This window comes from Trichosurus vulpecula, chromosome 7 (genome assembly GCF_011100635.1).
Source record: "Trichosurus vulpecula isolate mTriVul1 chromosome 7, mTriVul1.pri, whole genome shotgun sequence".
NCBI classification, from domain to species: domain Eukaryota; kingdom Metazoa; phylum Chordata; class Mammalia; order Diprotodontia; family Phalangeridae; genus Trichosurus; species Trichosurus vulpecula.
Genome location: NC_050579.1, coordinates 253074194 through 253090275, shown reverse-complemented (window position 1 = coordinate 253090275; position 16082 = coordinate 253074194). Strand labels below are relative to the sequence as shown.

The 16082-nt window shown below is 40.0% G+C and overlaps 1 pseudogene; it reads left to right on the top strand.

Annotated features, from left to right (window-relative positions):
- Positions 1–243: 243 nt before the first annotated feature.
- The window catches only part of LOC118857894, a 61877-nt pseudogene continuing 46038 nt past the window's right edge, over positions 244–16082 (top strand).

Below are 16082 nucleotides of genomic sequence, written 5' to 3'. Positions count from 1 at the left end.
TGGATATCCTTCGGTAGATTCTTTATGTATTGCTTCCCTGGCAGGTAGCACGATGCCATGTACAAATTGGGAAGTTATATTGGAGAACCTTGATTTCAAATGCTACCTTTCTTTGATGGAACTCGCAACTGCTCATTATTCTAAGTCCAACTCCTTCTGTTGCTTTTCTGACTCTCCCTATTTGATTTTCCATTTCTAAGAGGTGCTCCAAGAAAGGAAAGATTGAGAGCAGTTTGTGCAGTGTAGCTCACTTTCCTCTATCCCCTGCACTCTGTGCTGGGAAAATGCATCCATTTGGAAAAGAGGAAGCTGCCTCGGTGTTGCAGCTCTTTGGGTTTTTTTGTGAGTGCCTGAAACGTGGAGAATGGGAACTGGCACAGGCCGGTGTCCCTCAGCTACACAGAGGACATGGGGATATCCCCAAGAAGGTGGAAGAGATCCTGCAGGCTCTGGTGGCTTGTCCCAGCCTGATGAGATAACTACTCTTAAGTGTTCCATCACCAGCACTGCCCATTCACAACTTAATCAGTGTATCGATCTTTGCATATAGATGCCACTTAAGTTTAAGATAATTTAGCAGAGTGAAATTTCAGGTTTTGTTTAGATATTTTCCCACATTCAGTAAGTAGAGGAGAAATTTCTTTTAATAGTGAACAGAGAGCTAACTTGGAACCCAGAAACACCTGAGTTCTAGTTCTGCCTCTGATACACACTTGGCTATGTGTCCCCGGGGAAATCACTTAACTTGGACATCTCAAACTATATGTTACATAGACATTTTAAATTAAATATCCAAAACTGAACTTAATATCTTTCTCAGAAAACTCTCCCCTCTTCTTAACTGTATTATTGTTGTCAAGGCAAGCACCATCATCCCAAGTCTCAAAGGCTCAAAAACCTTGGTGTCATCTTCAACTTCTCACTCTTACCAGCTCTCTCCCACCATATCCAGTCAATGATCAGGTGCTGTCATTTCTACCCTCATAACATCTGTCATGTACAACTCTTTTTCTCCTCTGACACTGGCTCCACCATAGTATAGGCCTTCACTCCAGTCTTTCCTTTCACTCACCTGTCAAAGTGATCTTCCTAAGGTGCAGGTCTGACCATATCAAACCCCTGTACCGAAAATTCTAGTGGCTCTGATGAGGGCACAGTCTCTGGGAACCCCTTGAACCCTTGAACTCTCCTTGAATCTTCCCACTCGACCTGGCCTTGGCGGGTTCCCAGAGACTGTGCCCTCATCAGCTCCCTGTCATCTCCAGGATCAAATACAAAATCTGTTTGGACTTTTAAAGAGCCTTTTCCTAGCTTTCCACTTTTCCTACACCTTTTTTCCCCTCCAAGTACTTTTTGATCTGTGTAACTAGCCTCCTTCCTCTTCTTTACATGAGAAACCCCATCTCCTGACTCTCTGCATTTCACTAAATGTACCCCATGCCTGGAATTCTTTCCTTCCTCATTTTTACCTCCTGGCATCTTTCAGGTTCTCAACCTCGAATCCTACCTTGTGCAAGAAGCTTTTCCTGGTCTTCCTTCGTACTAGCACTAGTGCCTTACTCCTTAGATTGTCTCCAATTTATCTCGCACAGATCCTGTTTATATTTAGTTAGTTGAATGTTGCTTTCTCCATTACATTGTGAACCCCTTGAAGACAGAAACAGCTTTTGCCGTTCTTTGTATCTATAGTACTTAGCGCAATGCCTGGCGTATGGTAGGAATCTAATAAATGCTTATTAATTTGACATGACTTAATTTCTCAGTGGTCTAGGCAAAGTCTCTTACATTCTTAAGTTGCAGAGAAGGTGCTCACCTGCATTGGTAGAGGGAATTCCTGTTAATGGTTCTCAAAGTATGATCCAGGGACCACTTGGAGTCTTCTAGACCTTTTTAAAAAAGATCAGTAAATATTTATCAAGTGCCTGTTATGTTCCAGGCACTGTGTGCTAAGTGCTAGGTATTGTGGAAAATATTATACTATTTTATATCATTTTTGTAATTTCAATAAGACTCAGGGCCTGAACTACTTAACCAGAAGAAAAGCCTGATCCTAACAGTCTTTGTTCTCTGAGTAAGCTCAGAGATATCTCTATCTTATATCAACAAACCCAGATGGAGCATTCCTTGCTCTGTCCATGGCCATTGAGGGTGAAAACCTTGACCCCAGACACTATTTTGAATTATGTGACTTTTCCTTATCTTAATATTTTATGGGCGTATACTATGTTGTGGAATGTTAATGGCAAATTAAACACAGAGATCCTGGGTTGTAATTCCAATTGACACTTTGTCAACTATCTAATTTGTTGTATTTACAATCCATTAAGGAAAATCCTCTTGTTGTATCATGGTTAAACATACATGGGGGTCATAAAAATGAGGTCATACAGGCTTGCTAGCTCTGCTAAAATAACATATATAAGTTTTCTCATTGCTTTGTTCAGGCAGCCAGAGTTTATACTCTGACTCCTTGTACGTACAAGTAAGCTAGCTTCGCTATGCTTTAAGGGAAGATAATAAACAACATGGATTTTTCTATCACCTAGCTCTGTTGTTTCCTTCAACCAAATTTCAGGTTTAACAGTATACATCTTGAAGTTAAAGATAATCTTGTCCTTAAAGAGCTTACAATATAATGGTGGTGATAGCACACAAACACTTATGTGCAAAAAAGCTATACTGTATTCAGAATAAATTTGAAATAATCAACAGAAGGAAGGTAGGAGAATTGAGGGAGATAGGAAAAGGCTTCCTATAGAAGGTGAGATTTTTAGCTGAGACTTAAAGGGAAGTCAGAGAAACCAGGCATGGGAGACAGCCAGTAAAAATGCCTAGTCAGGAGGTGGAAAGTCGTGTATAAGGACAGCAAGCAGGCCAGTGTCACTGGATCACAGAGCATGTAGAGGGAAGGAGAAGTGTGTAAGGTGTGCGAAGACTGTAAACATAAGTGGAGACCAACTTATGAAGGGCTTTGGATGCAAAACAGGATTTTATATTTGATCCTGCAGGGGTAATATGGTCATACCTGTGTTTTACAAAGACCACTGTGACAGTGTAGTAGAAGATAGACTAGAGTTGGGAGAGACTCGTGTCAAAGAGACCAACCAGAGGACTATAACAGAAGTGAAAGAGTGAGGCACCTGTAGCAAGATACTGTCAGTGAAGAAAAGAGGGCATATACAAGAGATATTTCCAAAGTAAAATGGATAGTCCTTGGCAACAGGGGGGGTCCGCAAAGTTAAAACGATTTTCATTGTATTACTGAGACATTATATGATGGGGTATAGGCTGTGGAAACCCCCTGGAACTCTCCTTCAATCTTCCCACTTGATCTGGGTTAGCCTGAGGCCATAAGCCTTGCATTATCACTAAGCCCAACTCTTTTTGACCCTTAACCTAGCCTGGCCCTCCTTTGTCAGTTACCTCCTGATAGCCTCTTCCCACCCTTGTTTCTATTCAAATATCTAAATCCAAATAAATTACCCTTAATAAACTAGCCTAGCCTTCCATTGTCTGTTATCTCCAGGTAGCCTTCAGTCACTTCCCATTCTTAATCCCATTCTCATGGTTCCTGGAGTCTGACCTCTATTCGCCCCACTCTGATCAACATCCTCTTTAGACCCCTCCTCCCATCACCCCAGACTTCTTGGCCATCCTGGATCCCTCCCGTAGTCTTTCCGTATAGAAGATCCATCTTGCCTCCATGAAGGTGTTCAGATTTGTGTGGGATGGATTTTACGAATCCAAAAATTAACAACAGAGGCATCTCAAGGTGAAAGTAGAAAGGAAAATTTATTACGATCCTGCAGGAAAGGGCAACCCAGACATCGAGAGGACTGGGGGTCCTCTCAGTGTCAGAGCGCACTGGACACAGAAAATTGGGGTGTTTATATAGGTCCCTAACCGCAATTCCCCCTCCCAACCTCCTTCTTCTCAGCTTGCAGACGTAAGCTTTGAGGGTACAATCTAGACGCGATAAATCTACCCAGGGACAATGGCAAGGAACAAACAGTATGGTTATTTTTACAAGCAGGAGACAGTCATAAACTTCCCACCATCCTTGTTTCATTCTACTATCAATCTCAAGGTAGTAAATCTGTCTTAAATGACAATGACGATTAAACAAACAGTTCGGTTATCGGTGACAGGCAGGAATTAGTTGTTAGTTACCTAATCTTGCACATCTATATTGCACCTGGCTTTTCGGCTTTCCATCCATTCTTCCCCAAACAGAGGTTCTCTTATCTTGGGGTCAATGTACAGGGGGTGAGTATCCTGTGTCTTATCCTTATCCTCAGAGAATTTTATGGTTGCTGACTTATTCACCTCAGCCCTTCTTTCTTTCAGGCCTCTCGCCATTAGGTGAATACACAGGACCTGTTCTTAACCTCGGGGGCCTTATGGTCACTAGCTAGGCTTGTGGAGGGGAAAACATCTGAGTAGAGATAATGGCTTTACAGAAAGGAAAATATCTAAGTAGAGAAATGGGACTCACTATCCTACTTATTTCTATTTATCTAATTTGTTCCCTTTTATGAGAGGTCTTCACTCATCCCACACAGATTCAGTCTACCCCAGATTCAGTGTGCCCAGCTGGCATTACTGATACCTATGCTCAGGCTCCTTAAGAGTCCACATAGGGCGAATCTTTAATAAACTTAGTTTTACCTTGGCTGAAAGAAGGCTTGGGTTGAATTCATTCGGACAAGACCCAACATGTAGGTATTTTGGGGTCCCGAGCACCCCTAAACCTCAACATGTAGATGTAAATTCCATGGACAAAAACTTTTTAGGGAGTCCTCAATAATTTTTAAGAGTATAAAGAAGTACCAAGACAAAAAAAGTTTGAGATCTGCTGCCTGCCTTATATCACTGAAAAATCATAAGTCCAAATTCTTTCCAAGACTCTTTTTATCAGGTATTTACTAATTTATAAGCAAAGCTTATGACATCTGTTAAACCTGAAAATTTGGTTGAAGGAAACAACAGAGCTAGGTGATAGAAAAATCCATGTTGTTTATTATTTTCCCTTAAAGCATAGCTAAGCTAGCTTACTTGTACGTACAAGGAGTCAGAGTATAAACTCTGGCTGCCTGAACAAAGCAATGGGAAAACTTATATACATTATTTTAGCAGACCTAGCAAGTCTGTATTACCTCATTTTTTATGACCCTCATGTATGTTTAACCCTGATACAAGAAGAGGATTTTCCTTAATGGAATAGAGTTGTAAAGGATGTTGACAAAAGTCACTTGAAGCTACAGCCCAGCGTCTCTGTGTCTCATTACATTCCATAACATAGTATATACCTGTAGAATATTAAGCAAGGTAATCTCTCTTGGGGTTGGGGTAATGTCCTTAATGATCTGGCTTTGTTGACAGAGGTAAGGGTATTGCCTGAGCAAACTTTTAGAGAGAACAAAGAAGCCCAGGTCCTGGATCTTCATCCAGTTACTCATTAATTCAGGCTCTGGGTCTGGTTGAAATTAGAAATGATATAAAACAGTATAATATTTTCCACACATCGTATAAAACTTGGTACAGAGCCTGTCCAGGGAAGTACCCCTGAGCCAATCTTTGTCTTCTTTACAATTAGTCTCTTTGAGAGGGGATAGATAACAACATGCTAGACTGTATTTTCTTTCATTCCTTCAAAAATATAAATCCTGTATCCATATGGGGGTGAAGATTTTGTTGCAGCTTAAGCAAAATAATGAAAGAGAATTCCAGCTGTTGCTAAAGACGCTGGATATATTATTCAGTCTTTTGTTTTTTATATTCCACCTTTTGTACCTCAGCTTAACAGAGAAGCAAAACTTAATAGATTCCTTTCTTCCTTGGGTTTTAGACAGTTTTTGTTTTAAGCTGTGGCTGTTGGGTTTGGGTTGCCAGCTACCAAAAGAAAAAAAGTCATACTCCCAATCTTTTTCTTTTTATGCAAAGAAAAGGAGGAAAATGAGCTGAAGAAACAATATACCTCAAAATAAATGCGTGATTTAAGGAAGCAAAAATTAATTTCAGTTCAACAAGTTCAACTTTTGGAAACACTGGGCTAGGTGCTAGGAAAACAAAGACAGTTCCTCTCCTTAAGAAATTTGCACCTCACTTTAGACTAGGCCTGGGGGATTTGCAGATGAAAGGGGAGATTAAAGGGCATTAGTTCATTACTCCGGTACTGATAGAGTAACTATAATAGCTTGAATTTAATAGGTACTCAAAGCACTTTATTTAGCACAGTTCTACTTAGCAAATTTAATTTCTTCTGGAGATTTCTATAGCAAACCACCTCTAATGGTTCCTTGCTAAGTACCTACAGATTCAAGTCTTCTTTATCCTAAATTCTTCCCTTATCTATCCATCCTAACTTTAACTTGCTCATCTTAGTTTCTTGACCTCCCATTCAACCACAGCTTGGACCTTACCATTCTCAGCAAACTCCCCTACTTCCTCAAAATTTTAAAATTAACACTTTTCCTCCTTCTCCCTTAAATTCAGCCTGGACTGTCCCTAAAATTACTGTATTCTTTGAAACCATATCCCTTGGAGGCCACATTCTTTGTTCCTCATTGCCTCAGGGTATTTTCTCTAAGTACGTTCCCTCCCTTTTTCCCTTTAGAAGCCTATGCAGTCCATCTATACCTGCCTATCCTCATTCTCATTGCTGTCCTTTACTGATCTCTAGGTGTTTCCTAGGTGGCACCTTGGGAAGTGTGAGGCCTAGAGTCAGGGAGACATCCTCCTGCGTTCAAAGCTGGTTTCAGATACTTAGTAGCTGTGTGACCCTGGGAAAGTCACCTAACCCCATTTACCTCAGTTTCCTCATCTGTAAAATGAGCTGGAAAAGGAAATGGCAAACCACTCTGGTATCTTTGTGTCTTTGCCAAGAAAACCCTAAACAGGGTCACAAAGAGTTGGATATACCTGAACAACAACAAGGTCATTGCTAACTTCTTCAGTTATTTTGCTAAAGTTGATGGTTCATCCTCTTTTATGTGCCATTCTTTGTCTTCATCCATGAAAACTGGTGTACATGTTGAAGGACCTGACCTCTTCACACAATTCATCACCACTCTCAATTCCCTCTATTCTATTATTGACTTCCAAGTGTAATACAAGGAAAATTAGGAACCCCTGAGTAACCCCTAGCTACTGACAAGCCCCCCCAGAAAGAATGAACTCATATCTTTGGCATTTAGCAAACCCTCTGGGACTCCATGACTCCACCAAGGAATCTCAATAGATAGGACCATCCCACTGAGAGATAACTTGACAGAGCCTTCCTGGGAGATATCCCTGGGACTCCAGTGACTCCACCAAGGAATGTAAATGAGATTATCCCACTAGTACGATAACCTGACTGAATCTTTTGATCAGCCAGGACCTTTGTTCCTCTTCCCCCTACTCTGTACCCCCATATCCTATATAAACCAAGCCATCACCCCAACACATTTGCCATTGATTTGTGGTGCCGTACCCCGATGGCCGCCGGCTAATAAATTCTCCACTTAAAACTTGTACTCTGTGGTGTGTCTCGCTCGCTTCTGGTACAACATTTTGGAGGCCCCAGCGAGATGTGGCAGTATTTCGTGTTACTGCCCTGGAGACACACACAGAATTCCGGACCTCAGCAGGGAGTCTCTGCCCCCGATCCACCTTCTCTCACTTCAGAGGGCCGGCTCCTGGGGATTTCTTTTCCTAGGACTCTGATGTAGAGTGATGGTCTCGGAGAATGGGCTCTTTGCTGACCTGTCCCTTTTCGGCCTATGGAGAATTCTGGTTTGTAGACCTCTAGAGGTAAGGTTTTTCTGGTTTGGGGCTAGCCATTTGGATCTCTGATACCATGCTAAACCCTGACGAGGCTGTGGTGCAGAGCTAGGAAGCTGGGACGCCACCCTTCCTATTGGGGTGTGGGAAGATTGGGGGTCGTATCCTTGAGGAGGAAATCTTTCCCCTGAGAGGACTTGTTTAGCCTTCAATCAGCTCATGCCATTTGGTTTTCTGTTTTGTGTTGGAGTGTGAGAGAGATTGGGGGTCGTATCCTTGAGGAGGAAATCTTTCCTCTGAGAGGACTTGTTTAGCCTTCGATTTCACCCACACTGTGAGGTTCTCTGTTTTGTGCTGAGGTGTGAGAAAGATTGGGGGTCGTATCTTTGAGGAGGAAATCTTTCCTCTGAGGGGACCTGCTTAGCCTTCAATTCAATCCACACCGTGAATTTTGTTGTGTTTTGAGTTCGTCTCTGTTCGCGTGTCTATGTCAATTGTGAAATGTCTATGTTTTGTTAAAAAAAAAAAGAAAAAAATCTGAAACATAGGCAGCCAGAGATATCAGGCTGTCACTAGGGAAGCAAAGACTCCCTTCCTTGTGGCTCCCGTTTGGCCAGCGTAGAACTACGGGGAATGGGTTAAAATTTGGCAAATTCTGGGTTTTAAATTGTTAAAAAGTTTGGAAATTGGTTAGTTGAATTTGGGAAGAAAGAACTCCTGAAATTGTAAAGTCATTCCAGGAGCTCACTCTTGCTAAAAAACACCTCCTCCCAATGAATGCCTTCTGGCTAAAACCTCTGTTGAAGTCTTCAGTGGGACTCTTGCGTTTGTCTCAGTCCCAGATTCCCTTAGATTTAAGTACAAAAGAGGTTTTTGGGAGTGAGCAAGGGGTGAAGTTTTATTTGAATTACAATCATTGAGATCCTTTCAGTAGGACTGCAGTAAAGGTTAGAGCAGTTAAATCAAACTCCTCTCCTCCCGGATCAGATTAGAAGAGAATGCAGGAGAACTGTAGGGAAAAACTTAAATCGCCCTCCCCACCGGGCAATGGGGAGAGGGATAGAAATTCACAGACTGACAGTCAGTCCTGTGCCCCTGAGTACCTTTGTAGCCCATCCTTGTGGTAAAGTTTAAAAGGTGAATTTGTGAAAGAGAGAGATAGAAAACCTGTATAAGGAATTTAGGGGGTGGTAGAGTAGCAGCTTGAGATTATCTGTCTAGTCAGGAGTCCATGTGCTCCTCCTGGCTGCCATGTGCTGCTCCTGGCCTCACCCTTCCCCCACCCTCCACATTGAAAGGTTATCAGAGCTGAAGCTAAAAGGAAACTTGTAAAGAAATAGGGCTGGTTAGTTAGTGCTTGGAAGGGTAGGCTCCTTGCCCTCAAGGGGCTGCCAGGCCCTACCTAGGGAGGAGCCCCTTTAGAAAACTAAAAGGGATTTTTTTCCTGCTCTTATCTTCCTTGGGAGTCCAAAAAAAATCCTTTTAGGCATTTTTGTATAAGATGAAGCTTGGAAAAAGTGGGTGCAAAATTAAGTTTCTCTTTCTTTCATAAGTTCATTCATGGCCAGGCAAAAGTTCCTATACCTGGGCCAGAGGTAGTGGTGCTGAAGAATATATAGCTAAATAAAGTGTATTTGGGATGTTAATGTATTAATATATGTGATACATGTGTTTATATATTAATGCATTAATATATAATATCAGAAGTAATAAGACCAACAGTTCCTATATTGTATCTGGAAATGCAATAGATGTCATCTGAAAATTATTGTTTCTGTATTTCTAAACTTGCATTGTGTTCCCAAAATTCTCTTAGATTGTGAAATTTGAGAAGACCATTGTGTGGTAAGAAATGATATTATAGCAATTTTAATCTGATTTTGAGATATGTGAATTGGGTTTTTAAAGGGATGTGATAAAATTTGAAACTGTTATATGTGGTTATAACAAGTAAATAATTAATAATACTAATATTTAACCATGAGAACAGACTTTCTGTGTGAAAAAGTTTTCTATTATGAGAATATATCTGGTGATTTAAAGTTATAGTTTCAAATAATGATATGAAAGATTCTCTGTGCAAGGAGATTTAGAAATGTGTTCACCTAAATTGATAAAAGGGTTGTTTCAAGTTTTAAAATGCATAATTATGTTTAGGGCACTGGTACATTTCTAAATTGTGCAATGTGACAAACAGATGTATCAGCAATATTGAAAAAAGTGGTAATCTTTTATAATGCAGAGAGTATTGGGCCTTAGAAATTAAAATGTTACCACTAGTGGTTATGAATCAGATTTGATTTGCTTATCCAACTCAGTTATGATCACTAGATTGGTAATTAATTGGAATCTGTTTCAAGTTTTAGATACATGATAATTGCTTGTGGTGTACTTATTTCTAAGTTAGTTATTATATACAAATTGGTTAACATCACATTACCTGTGCTGTTAGAGAATAATTTCTCTTATAATCTGGATGTTGTTAGATTAAGCATCGTAGTTAATTAAGAAATTGAGGTTATTAACTGAAACAAGAACTTTTGAAACCATCTAGTCATGAATTCTTATCAATCTTGTGTGAGTTTTCTGTGTAGAGGAATTCTTATGGAAAAAGCTTTTTTAAGTCCTGGTAAACCTTATTATTGTGATAAGGCTAATTAATTGAGTATATAATTTATAGAAATTAAGTGTCCTCCCATTATAACACTTTTTGATTAAGGAACTTTGTAATGTCTAGGAATTCTGTGCAATATTTGAGAATGAGGACATTTGGCACTAACTTAGTTAATGAATTCCAGCATTTAAGGGTTAATTTGCTTTAAGGAAAAAGAAGGAGATGTCTATCATTTTAAAACCTTCTAAATAATTGTGTTCAGGAAAGTTTAGTGAGCATGCCTTTTAACATCTGGATAAAAAATCCTTGTTAGAATTATTAGAATTAATGCTTATCTATAGAAGCAACTAGGTTTGAAAGATTTGGAAAGGTGAATTAAGGTTGAGGGAAAATAGGAAAGGCAGATAAGAAAGTTTGGGGACAAATGGGAGTTAGCTAAGCCTCTCCTGTCCCGAGAATGATAGTTTCAGATGGTCAAAGTAAGTTGGAGATGAGTGTGAGGAAGTATTTAGAAGATGGAAAAGTTATGTAGCTTGATTTGATAATTATTAGCTCAATAAAATTTGGGCAGTCTTATCTGAAGGATATTTATTTGCTATTTAAGATTTTATGGGACTACAGTTTAATATTGTCTTAAGCTCTGATTACAGGACTAGGTCACATGAAGCCAGTAATGGCATGGCAGGCATTACAAGCTGAGAATTTTTTAGGTGGGTCTGCCTGGGAGCAGTCGTGAAGACGACCTTGGTCACAGCCTAGGTAGGATCTTCCTGACTTTATTTCCCAACTCTGCTATTTCCTTTCTGAAAAAGGAAAGTCCCCACCTGGTTACACCTAAGCCCTGCTTTCAGCACCTGGTGACTATAAGATTGGCTATCATATATGACTCGTGCCTGGAATCAAACAGAGCTAAGGAAGTAAGTTCTTTCCTTCTGTTAAGATATATGACATAGTCCCTCGTTTCTTTCATAGCAAATCTAAATTATCAAGAAGTTTTGTAAGCACTATGCTAAATCTGTTAGGTAATAGATAGATGAGTATTGAAATATCTCTGAGTTATTATAATAGGATACAGGTATGAATAGCTTACAATTTTAACTTAGGTTCATGACCAATAAGACATTGAAATAATATAGGGATAACATCCTCCGAAAGGGGAAAATGATTAGGCAAAGCAAATAAGGCAAAGATGTAATGTGATAAATGTCTAATAAAAGGAAGGGACAGCGAATTTTGAAAAAAGGCAATTGATTGATTCCCCTAAGAATTATGTACAGATGTGTATGATTGGCTCTAAAAATTTATCAATTCTGGAAATTCGAGCTGTTAAGTGTGTTTTGGTAATAAGATCTAAAATGTGGATGCTAATACAAGAAAATTGTATAAGATAATGGTACAAGTGAAAATATATCCCCTTTGTAAAGTATCTGTAAGTTATAGTAAGTTAAAATTGTCTGAGAATTTCTAGATCTGAACCAGAGAAGCAGAACTCTCTTTTACTATCAAGGGACCAGATAACTACAATCAGGCATCTGGGATTTTAAAATACTGCTTTAAATGAACATTGTGAGGAGTGGACATCTGGGCCTATAGAAGACCTCGCCCTGCGGTTCCAAGAGCCTGAGAGGGACAGCACCGGATGCGGACGGCTTCTCACGGGATCCGGATCCGGAACCAGAACCTGAGCAAAGACCTGCTTTTTTCCCTTCTGTGTCCTTGTGTTCCCAAGACTGTTTTTCCTGAACTTTTATTATGTTCCCTCTGCTTACTTACAATTAGTTTACAATTTCTGCCCATCCCTGGGGATGTCCAAATACAGAAAAGGGAAAACCTGACTCCACCTAGATAGGGATTTTAAAACTTCACCCTGTGGAAAATAGTTTTTTTTCCATACCTTTAATTGGTCTTTAGGCGAAACTTTCAGTTTGCCTTTGACCAAAAAGGGGGAAATGGGGGATGTTTTGGGAAATGTGGGATGTTTTATACCATTTTTTAAAATTTCTGGAGTGCAGTACCTGGGGAGGCTCCTTGGACTCTCCTTGAGTCTTCCAACTAGGTCTGGCCTTCCCCTGGGGCCAACGACCTAGCGTTCCTTTTATTGTCACCCCTGCTTAGCATTTTGGTTGGCCTCCTAATTTTCATTGCTATGCCCCATCAGGTCGTTCCTTTTTCAAGGATTTGAAACCCCCCATGAAGAAAAAAAGTGGGGAATGTAATACAAGGAAAATTAGGAACCCCTGAGTAACCCCTAGCTACTGACAAGCCCCCCCAGAAAGAATGAACTCATATCTTTGGCATTTAGCAAACCCTCTGGGACTCCATGACTCCACCAAGGAATCTCAATAGATAGGACCATCCCACTGAGAGATAACTTGACAGAGCCTTCCTGGGAGATATCCCTGGGACTCCAGTGACTCCACCAAGGAATGTAAATGAGATTATCCCACTAGTACGATAACCTGACTGAATCTTTTGATCAGCCAGGACCTTTGTTCCTCTTCCCCCTACTCTGTACCCCCATATCCTATATAAACCAAGCCATCACCCCAACACATTTGCCATTGATTTGTGGTGCCGTACCCCGATGGCCGCCGGCTAATAAATTCTCCACTTAAAACTTATACTCCGTGGTGTGTCTCGCTTGCTTCTGGTACAACACAAGCTCATTCTACTCAAAGACATAATCATACACTACTCTCTCACAGCAGATGGATTTAACCTAATGACAATAAGGAGACAACATATTATAACTTGTGGGGTGCAGCTGAACGCTTTCATCAGCAAAAGAGAGAAAGGTTTAGCTTTCGCCAAGAAGATCCAGGCCATCTTCTTGTCACTCAGCCTTCCTTCATTCCTCAGAACTTCTCAGCATCGTCACCTACCATCTCTTTCTTTCTTCTGACCTTAGAAGAGGAGATTTTGTTAATCCTCCTATTCCATCCCATTGCCTCCTGCTCCCGCCTTTTCTAGGACCTCACTTCTGCAGTCATTCCCTCTGTTTGATGTATCTTCAGTTTTCTCCTTACTGGTTCCTTCCTGTCTGCCAACAAACATACTTTAGTCTCTTCAGTTCTAAAGAATTGTTCTTTTGACCACTCTGCCCCATCTGTTATATCACTCTCCTCTCCTTGGCTGCTAAAATTCTTGAAAAGAGTTGTTGATGCCAGGTGCCTTCACTTTGTCACCACATATTCTATCCTCAGCCTTGATCATTTGAACTTTTACCTTCAAAACACTTCTGAAACTGCTGTTCCAAGGTCACCTCTGACTTCCTAATTGCGAAATTCACCAAGTTGTTGTTTTTTTCAATCATAGGATAAATGAAAGAATGAAAATGAAAAAAATATCTATAAGTAGCTACTATATCCTAAGAGCTGTGCTAAGCATTGGGGGTGCAGATACAAAATCAAGGTTGTCCTCTGCTCACAGAATTCACATTTCTCATTGGGGAAGATTACATTTATAGGAATAAATGTAGTTCTGTGGTAGATAGCAAAGCCCACAAGTTCCTAGGGCTTAGCAGGAGGACAGATTGTAAGGCTTGATGATCCTCCGTCTTACTGCAATCATTTTATTGGTGCTGCATGAGTGACCACCTCAACCCAGTGGTAGCACCAGCCACCCAGCAAAACCTTCCTCTTATCTTTGACTGTTACTTCTCCATCACTTCTCATTTCGAATCATTTACGAAGTCCCAGTAGTTTTACCTCAGATTATCTTTTGCATGTATCCCTTCTAGTATAGGACCTCATCATCACCTCCCCTGGACTATCACATTAACTTAACTTCCCACTGCTCTTTCCAACCCATCCTTCATTATCAAACCTAGGTCTGGTTAGGTCACTTCTCTGCTCAGAAATCTTTAACGGCTTCTTACTGCCCATCAACTAGAGTTCTTACCGCCTTGGTTGGCATTCAAGGCCTACCAGAATAAGGTGGGTGCTGAGGTGTATTCCAGCATTGTCTCATATTATGACCTTCTGTGTACTCTAGGCCTTAGGCAAACTTTACCTCTCCAGAATATACCCATTTCCCTCCTACTGTCACGTTGTTCATGCTTTCCTCTGTTCCTGGAATGTCCTCCCTAGCCTTCCTCATCTTTTGAATTTCTTCCCATTCTTTAAAAGCCTAACTCATATTCTTCTACCTCCATGAAGTATTTGCTGATGCCCATCCCTCTTCCTGTCACATAGCACTTTGAACCACTTTGATGCACTTAACCATGTAATATTTTGTATTACATGTATGTATATCTTACCCCTAGACTCTATAGGACCTACACTACGAAGGCAGGGATGATGTCTTATCTAAATATTTTATCCACTCTCCTGCCTTGTACAATATCCTGTACATAATAAACATTTGTTGAATTTACTTAACCATGTAAAGTAGGTTCTTTCCATTTTTAAAATGAGGAAACTTAGATTCACTAAATTGTGAAACATTTGGCTAATATGTCAGTGCTAGCACTTAAAATGAAGTCTTATGACTCCCAAGTTCCAAGAAATTTAGATCCTGAGGTCACGCTGCAGAAAGGAAAAAAAGATAAATCTTGGGTCTTGCATGTATGGGGGGCTGGGGTTCTAGCAATTTACTGCTAATGCAGTACTTTGAGTCCTAATCTTTAGATGTTCAGACATTACCTGAATTTCCCTCAAGGCTGTTCTCATTTTGGACTTCATCCATCATACCACCAGGATAAGCTTATCACCTTAAATCTTATCACCATGCTGTTCCTAAGTAAAAATTTCTAGACTTTTGGCTGCTTGTTGCTTGTTGAAATCATCTTGCCTTTTCAGGTTTGACAGAAATGGAGTCACAGAGAAGTCAAAATAAACTTGTGAAACCCTGAACAGCTCTATTTCTTCTTGCCTTTTCAGGTGTGGGCAGTATAACAGTCCCCAAAGATTGGCCTGGATTTGGCTTCTGACACTAGAAAAATGGCTAGAATGGAACCGGGTAAGGATCTTCTTTACAATTGAAGTGAGCCTCTGAGGTGGAGATTGAGAATGAACTGTTAGTAGTGGAATCCTCTTGGTGGATTCTATGTTTTCTATGTTAGTGATTTCTTTTCATCTGAGATTTACCAAAATTTACGTAACAGTGCTTCTTTGAATAGAGCTTCTTACAGGCTGTGTGAGTGTGGACACCACTATGGATATGAAGGAGAAGAGAGAAAAAAGGTCAGAAAATAATAAAGTTAAACTACAATCAGTTGTTGATTATGTCATGGTAGTGGGCAAATATGTAAATAATTGAAGTTCAGAAATATTTTTAAAACCTCGTTGTAATACATATGGGTTAGGATGCAACTTCTCTCACACACATGCACACGCACAGGCATGCATAATTAAAAGAATATTAATCCTATTAAGGGTACAAATAGGGTTCTTAAAAATTTAATTATTAGAACATTTTTTTCCTTTGCTTTAGAAAGTTTACATACTAAATCACTCAAAACATTTCTTAGCATTACTCTGAGGCAATATTGATTAATATTTGTTGGCTTTTACTTAAATTACGGTGTACATTAAAAGTTTTTTGTAAGCCTACATTTATGTACCAAGTCTTCTCATCAGACCATTCCTTTCTTCATTCCAAATTGCTTTTTATTCTGTTTTTATTGTCACCAGAGACCAAATCTTTTCAGCAGAGATGCCAAAAAGCAACCAAGATGGTCAACTTAAATTGACCTCTTACTCTT